The sequence below is a fragment of the Molossus molossus genome, unplaced genomic scaffold (assembly GCF_014108415.1).
Source record: "Molossus molossus isolate mMolMol1 unplaced genomic scaffold, mMolMol1.p scaffold_m16_p_6, whole genome shotgun sequence".
Classification (NCBI taxonomy): domain Eukaryota; kingdom Metazoa; phylum Chordata; class Mammalia; order Chiroptera; family Molossidae; genus Molossus; species Molossus molossus.
The window spans coordinates 48,025,740-48,031,901 of NW_023425399.1; the positions used below are offsets into that span (position 1 = coordinate 48,025,740).

Consider the following 6,162-nt stretch of genomic DNA (forward strand, 5'->3'; position numbering starts at 1 on the left):
TACTAGTATGCTGCCTTGTGATTCTGCACTGTGACCCTGCGAACTGCTCTGTGGCCTGGCCAGCTGCTCTCTGTTAGGCTCTGCCAAGAGAGGACACCAGGAAAGGTCTTTCTCTTGTGGCCAGTGTCTCCTCAGCAGTGGCACTTACTTCCCACAGCAGCAGCTGAATACCATTTGCTGTTTCCTAACAATCTTTAAATCAGTCCTGTCTCCACCTAAGCCACTTCTCCTCCTCGTCGTCTAAGCTTCCAGAGTTGATCATCTCAGTCCAAGGGGAGGGCAGCTGCTTCTGTTGTTCCTGCTTTTGTGACATCTTAGGGTCCCCTTTTTGCCCTTTCATTTTTTTGCTAATAGAAACAATTCTTTATATTAAACTCTCTTGTGTTATAACTGTGGTGCTTTCTCTTTCCAACTGATGTATGTTCTACCCATAGCCTGACAGGTGTCAATATTGCAGATAATTTGGTTTTCAGATGTGAAAAAGAGGAAGTATGTTGGTTTTTTTTTTAATTTTTTTAAGGGCAAGATCAATACTGGAAATGAGGTGGAATGGTTCTGTTGAGTTAGCACTCATTTCAGAGAAAAAGAAGAAGGGTAGACAAACTTTAGGACCAAAGGTCGGTTAGGCAGAGGGTACTGATTTTCGCAGCCACAGCCTTCCTTTCCTGGGCCCTTTTCCCCCTCAATATTAACCTGTTATCTTGCCTTAATAGAGCCTCTCTGGAAAAAGACATATGAGTCATATTCACACTATATGTAAGTGGCTGATAAAACTTAAATATGCCACAGGAACATTTCATTTTAAAAATTATCTCCACAGCTGATCTAAAACACTGATAACACCAAATGCTAGCAAGGATGTAGAGCAACAGGAACTCTCATAATTGCTGGTGGAAATGTGAAATGATAAAGATGCTGTGGAAAGGAGTTTGGTGGTTTCTTACAAAAGTAACCACACTATTACCTCATGGCCCAGCAATTGTATTCCTTGGCATTCACCCAAATAAGTTGAAAACCTATGTCCATGCCCTGGCCTGTTTGGCTCAGCAGTTAGAGCGTTGGCCTGTGGTCCACAGAGTCCTGGGTTCGGTTCCCGCTAAGGGCATGTACTTCGGTTGCAGTTTGTCCCCGGCCCTGGTTGGGTCGTGCGGGTGGCAGCCACTGGATGTGTCCCTTTCATGTCGATGTTTCTCTTTCTCTCCCCACCCCTCACTTCCTCTCTCTCTAAAATAAAGAAAAAAAAATTTATAAAAATAACCTATGTCCACACAAAACCTGCACGTGAATGCTTATAACATCTTTATTTATAATTGCCAAAATGTGGAAGTAACTACTATGTCCTTCGAACAGTAAATAAATTAATAGATGGTAGTAAAGCCATATAATGGGATATTATTAAGTAATAAAAAGAAATGAGGAAAGGGGGTGGGAAGCGATTAACTAAAGAACCTATATGCACATATCCATTGCCCATGGACATAGACAATAGTGCCGTGAAGTCCTGGGGTGGGGTAGAGACTTGGTGAAGGGGGGCAAAGGGAGGAAAATGGGGGGTATCTGAAATACTGTCAACAATAAAAATTAATTTTTAAAAAGTTTATAAATAAAGAAAAATGAGCTGTTCCTCTTTCCAGCCATTGTTGAGCCATGGGCATCTCCTGGGACAATTGGCACAACCACCGCCAGATTGGGAGCAAGAGAAAATGCTACCACGGGAAGCAAAAATATAAGCTGAGCTGGGGTATGCTGCTGCCAACATTGAGATGGCCCCTGCCACATACACACAGTCTAAATGTGGGGAGGCAGCAAGAAGTACCGTGCCTTGAGGCTGGACATGGTCATCTTCTCCTGGGACAAGTGTTGTGTGTGTAAAGCAAGGATTGTTGGCGTGGTTTACACTGCATCCAGAAGTGAAATGGTCTGTACCAAGACCCCAACGAAGAACTGAATTGTGCTCATTGACAGCACACCCTACCCACAGTTGTATGAATCCCACTAGGCACTGCCCCTGGGTTGCAAGAAGAGGGCCAAGCTGACTCCTGAGGAGGAAAAGATTTTAAACAAAAACAATCAAAGAACATTTAGAAGAAATATGATAACAGGAATGAAAATGTTGCAGTCAGCTGTCTTCTAGAGAAGCAGCTCCAGAAGGTCAAGCTTCTTGTGTACCTCACTTGGAGACCAGGCCAGTGTGGCTGTGAAGATGGCCATGTGCTCGAGGGCAAGAATCTGGAGGTCTACTGATTACAATCAAGGCCCAGAAAAGCAAATAAATCCCCCTTCCTTCTATTTTAGGCTATGTAATAATGGTGTGTACTGTTCTAGAAAAATAGAAGAAGAAATGAGCTGTCAAGCTACAAAAATACATGAAAGAACCTTAGATGCCTATTACTAAGTGAAAGAAACCAACCTGAAAAGGCTACAAAGCTGTATGATTTCAAACATATAACATTTTAGAAAAGGCAAAACTGTGAAAACAGTTAAAATATCAGTGGTTGCCAGGGGTGAAGGAAAAGGAAGGGATGAACAAAAGGATCACTGAGAATTTTTAGGGCAGTAGAAGTGTTCTGTATGATACTGTAATGGTACATCCATGTCATTATACATTTGTCCAAACCCACAGAATGTACAACACGAAGAGTGAACTCCAATGTAAACTATAGATTTTAATTAGTAATAATGTATCAAAATCAGCTCATTCTTTGTAACCAAAGTGCTACACTAAAAAATTGTAGGAAAGGGGGTATTTAGGAATGCTCTACTTTCTGCTTAATTTTTTTTCATCTAAAATAATTAAGATCTTAACTGAAGAGCAAAAACAAAAACTCCAAATTAAGTCAACAAAAAGCCTTGGAAGTGCTAGTATATGCATCACACATATATACCACCTGTATTGGTTGGTCCAGGACAGTTCTCCATGTCAACAGTATGGGTCACTATCTCGAGCTCCTCCCTCTCCATCATTTCCAGTATCTTCCAGTTCCCTGGGGCTCCCCATTCTGGTTTTCTGAGGACAAAGCTGGGGTTTTAATTACTGTTTTTGGACACGCACTTAAGCACCTGTGCCTGCACCCAGGGTCAAGTGGAAGAAGGATCGAAGATAAAGAATGAGGGCTAGTTAGCCTCCAGTTAGGCAATTTAAAACAGTCTGGTCTTCTAGGATTTCCTCTCAGAGTCCTCAGACAGCAGCCCTGTGTACTTGTCCAGGCTTTAGAGCCACATTCTATGGAGATGGAGTGGAGTGAGATTACTGAATGTCACCTGGGACCAGAACCACTAGTTATGTTCTAGGATACTCAAATGACCAAAGCCAATGTATAGATATTCTATAAAATATTGGACTGTGGTCCTCAAATATGCCAAGGTCAAGTCCACAAAGAAGACTTAGGAGCTGTCCAAACTTAAAGAAAATTAAGGAGACAAAATGCAGCTATACAGAACAATGCAGGGTCACTGACAGGATTTAAATGTGGCCTGTGGATTGAACAATGGTATTGTACCAGTGTTAAATGTGCTGATTTAGGTCACTGTGTTATGGTTATGTAGAGGAATGTTCTTTTCTTAGGTAATACGCTGAAGTACTTAATGAACCTGCTGTCCACAACCTTTCAAATGGTTCAAACATACACATAAAACACTCACTATCTCTCACATACTTCACACACATACTTTTACACACATTCTCTCACACACTCACACCCACACTTGTGCACACACACCTGTATACAAGTGCTGGCTGAAGGGTGTAGATAAAACAGTTCTGACAGAGGATCAGGACAACTGAGTTCTGGTCTTGGTTCCTCTGTTAACCTGTACCATGCTCAGTCATTTAACCTGTGGTACTTTGTTTTCCACATGATAAAATATGGAAGTGAAGCAATGATTCTAAGATCACCTCTGCTTCACATACACTAAACAGTATCTATGAAAGTATGATGAAGGCCTCTCTCCCATGGTACTCACACAAGTACCAAAACCTGTAATGATAAAATGACATTTTTTTTCTGGGCAAAGTCCGGTACTGTCCTGGGAACACAGATAATGCAGAAAAGGTTTAGGTGACTGGCATGACTGCACTATGGCCTTTTGCTTAAGTTTCTCCATCTTTCCCTCCATTGGCCATGGAAACACTGTGAAGGGCTTGCTGAATGTGGTTTGAGTAGTTGGGTTCTTCTGTTGTTGTTTTAATGTTAAAGGCAGAAGTAAAGCTGAGCCATCTGGAGTTCCCAAACCTAAGGTTTAAAGAAATTGTATATCTTTCAAAATTAATTAATGGTCATTAACATCAAAGTCTAAGAAATGAAAATTTAACAAGAGTATTATAGAAATACATATTTCTAGGAAGTCTCTTTGACTTCATTAAAAAAATATATAAGCAAATACTTATCAGTAAGAGTTATAAACCCAGGACCATAATATATAGCTTTCATGAATTCATTCATTTATTCTTCAGAACTGAAGTTATCAGTCCTTTTTAAGAAGGAGACAACTGAAAATTAGCAAGGCTGAATGAACAATGTTCTAGGCATGGCAGAGTTAGGATTTAAACCCAATTTATTCTTAACCAAAATTCCTGGTTTTAAGGCCAAGGATGAAAATGAAATAAAATACAGACATCTAGGTCTAGAACCAAAATGCAAAATCAGGGTCATTTGATCCATCCCCCTCCTCCAACGGGAGAAGTGGGAAAAGGAAAAATTTGGATTTGACATACTTGCATTCAAATTTTGGCTCTGAGTCCTGGGTAAGTTACTTAACTTCCCTGAATCTCAATTTTTCTTTCTGTAAAATTGAATAATAATAGAACATATCTTGTAGGGTTGATTACTGAGAGGATACACTACCATATTGAACCTAAAATACCTACCACAGTGACTGTATGTATTGGTTAGGATACTCCAGAGAAACAGAGCCAATAGTATACACATAGATGATTAAAGAGAGAGAGAGAGAGAGAGGCAGGGAGAGAGAGAGAGAGAGAGAGAGAGAGAGAGAGAGAGAGAATATTTATGATAGAAGTTGGCTAAGGAAGTTATGAAGGCCAAGAAGTCACATAATCTGTGAGCTGGAGACCCAAGAAAGCTAATGGTATAACTCAATCCAAGTCTAAAGACCTCAGAACCAGGACAGGCACTAGTGTAACTTCTAGTCTGAGATCAAAGGTTTGAGAACCTGTGGTGCTGGTATAAGTCCAGAAGTTTGAAGAATTGAGGACAAGGAGCTCCAATGTCTGAGGGCAGGAAAAAATAGATGTCCCAACTCAAGAAGAGAGAGGGATTTCATCATTCTTTTGCCTCTTTGTCCCATTCCCCACAGATTGGATGATGCCACCTGCATTGGCGAGGGCAGATCCCTTTACTCTGTCTATTGAATTCAATCTTAATCTCTTCCAAAATCTCCCTCAAAGACACACTCAGATATAATGTTCTACCAGCTCTCTGGGCATCTCTTAGCTCACTCAAGTTGACACATAAAATTAACATGCCAACCCTTTGTAAATGCTTAATCTATGGTAATGACCTTGAGAACATGAATGTTGCATTTAACAGCAGATGCATGGGTTTAACACTGCACTGGCACTGACTTGACAGACAAACAAAAAGCAAACACACCCAGAAAACTTTCTGCTTCAACTCAGAGCAAAATTGTACTAGAGATGCTCTGTGGTGGGGTACAAGGCCACAGTTCAAGTTCTATCAGGGTACATGACAAGCAGCCTTGTGCAAGTCCTGTAACAGAAATATAATGCAAGCCACAAAGGCAATGTCAAATTTTCCAATAGCCACATTAAAAAAAACAAAAAGGAAACAGATGAAATTAATGTAGAATATATATAAACCAATATACTCAGAATGTTAGTTTCAACATGTAATCAACCCCCAAGTAATAAATACTATTCTATGTTCTTACAGTCTTGTTTTCACACTAATTCTTGAAAATCTAGTCTCTCATGCTTACAGCACATTTCGATTAGCATAATAAAGTTTCACCAGAAACACTTGATCTGTACTGAGATTTCATAAAATATATAATTGAAAACGTGAATTCACATACCCAAGTTTTTCTGAAAGTACTTAAAAGTTTTCCAGTGACTGAACTGACCATCCATTCTTGAATTTAAATTTTAAAATAATTAAAATTAAACCAATTTCAATGTGGCTA

At 39.9% G+C, this 6,162-nt stretch overlaps 1 pseudogene; it reads left to right on the forward strand.

Moving 5' to 3' along the window:
* The first annotated feature begins 1,647 nt into the window (after nucleotides 1–1,647).
* LOC118619190 lies at nucleotides 1,648–2,244 on the forward strand (annotated as a pseudogene).
* Nucleotides 2,245–6,162: the final 3,918 nt, after the last annotated feature.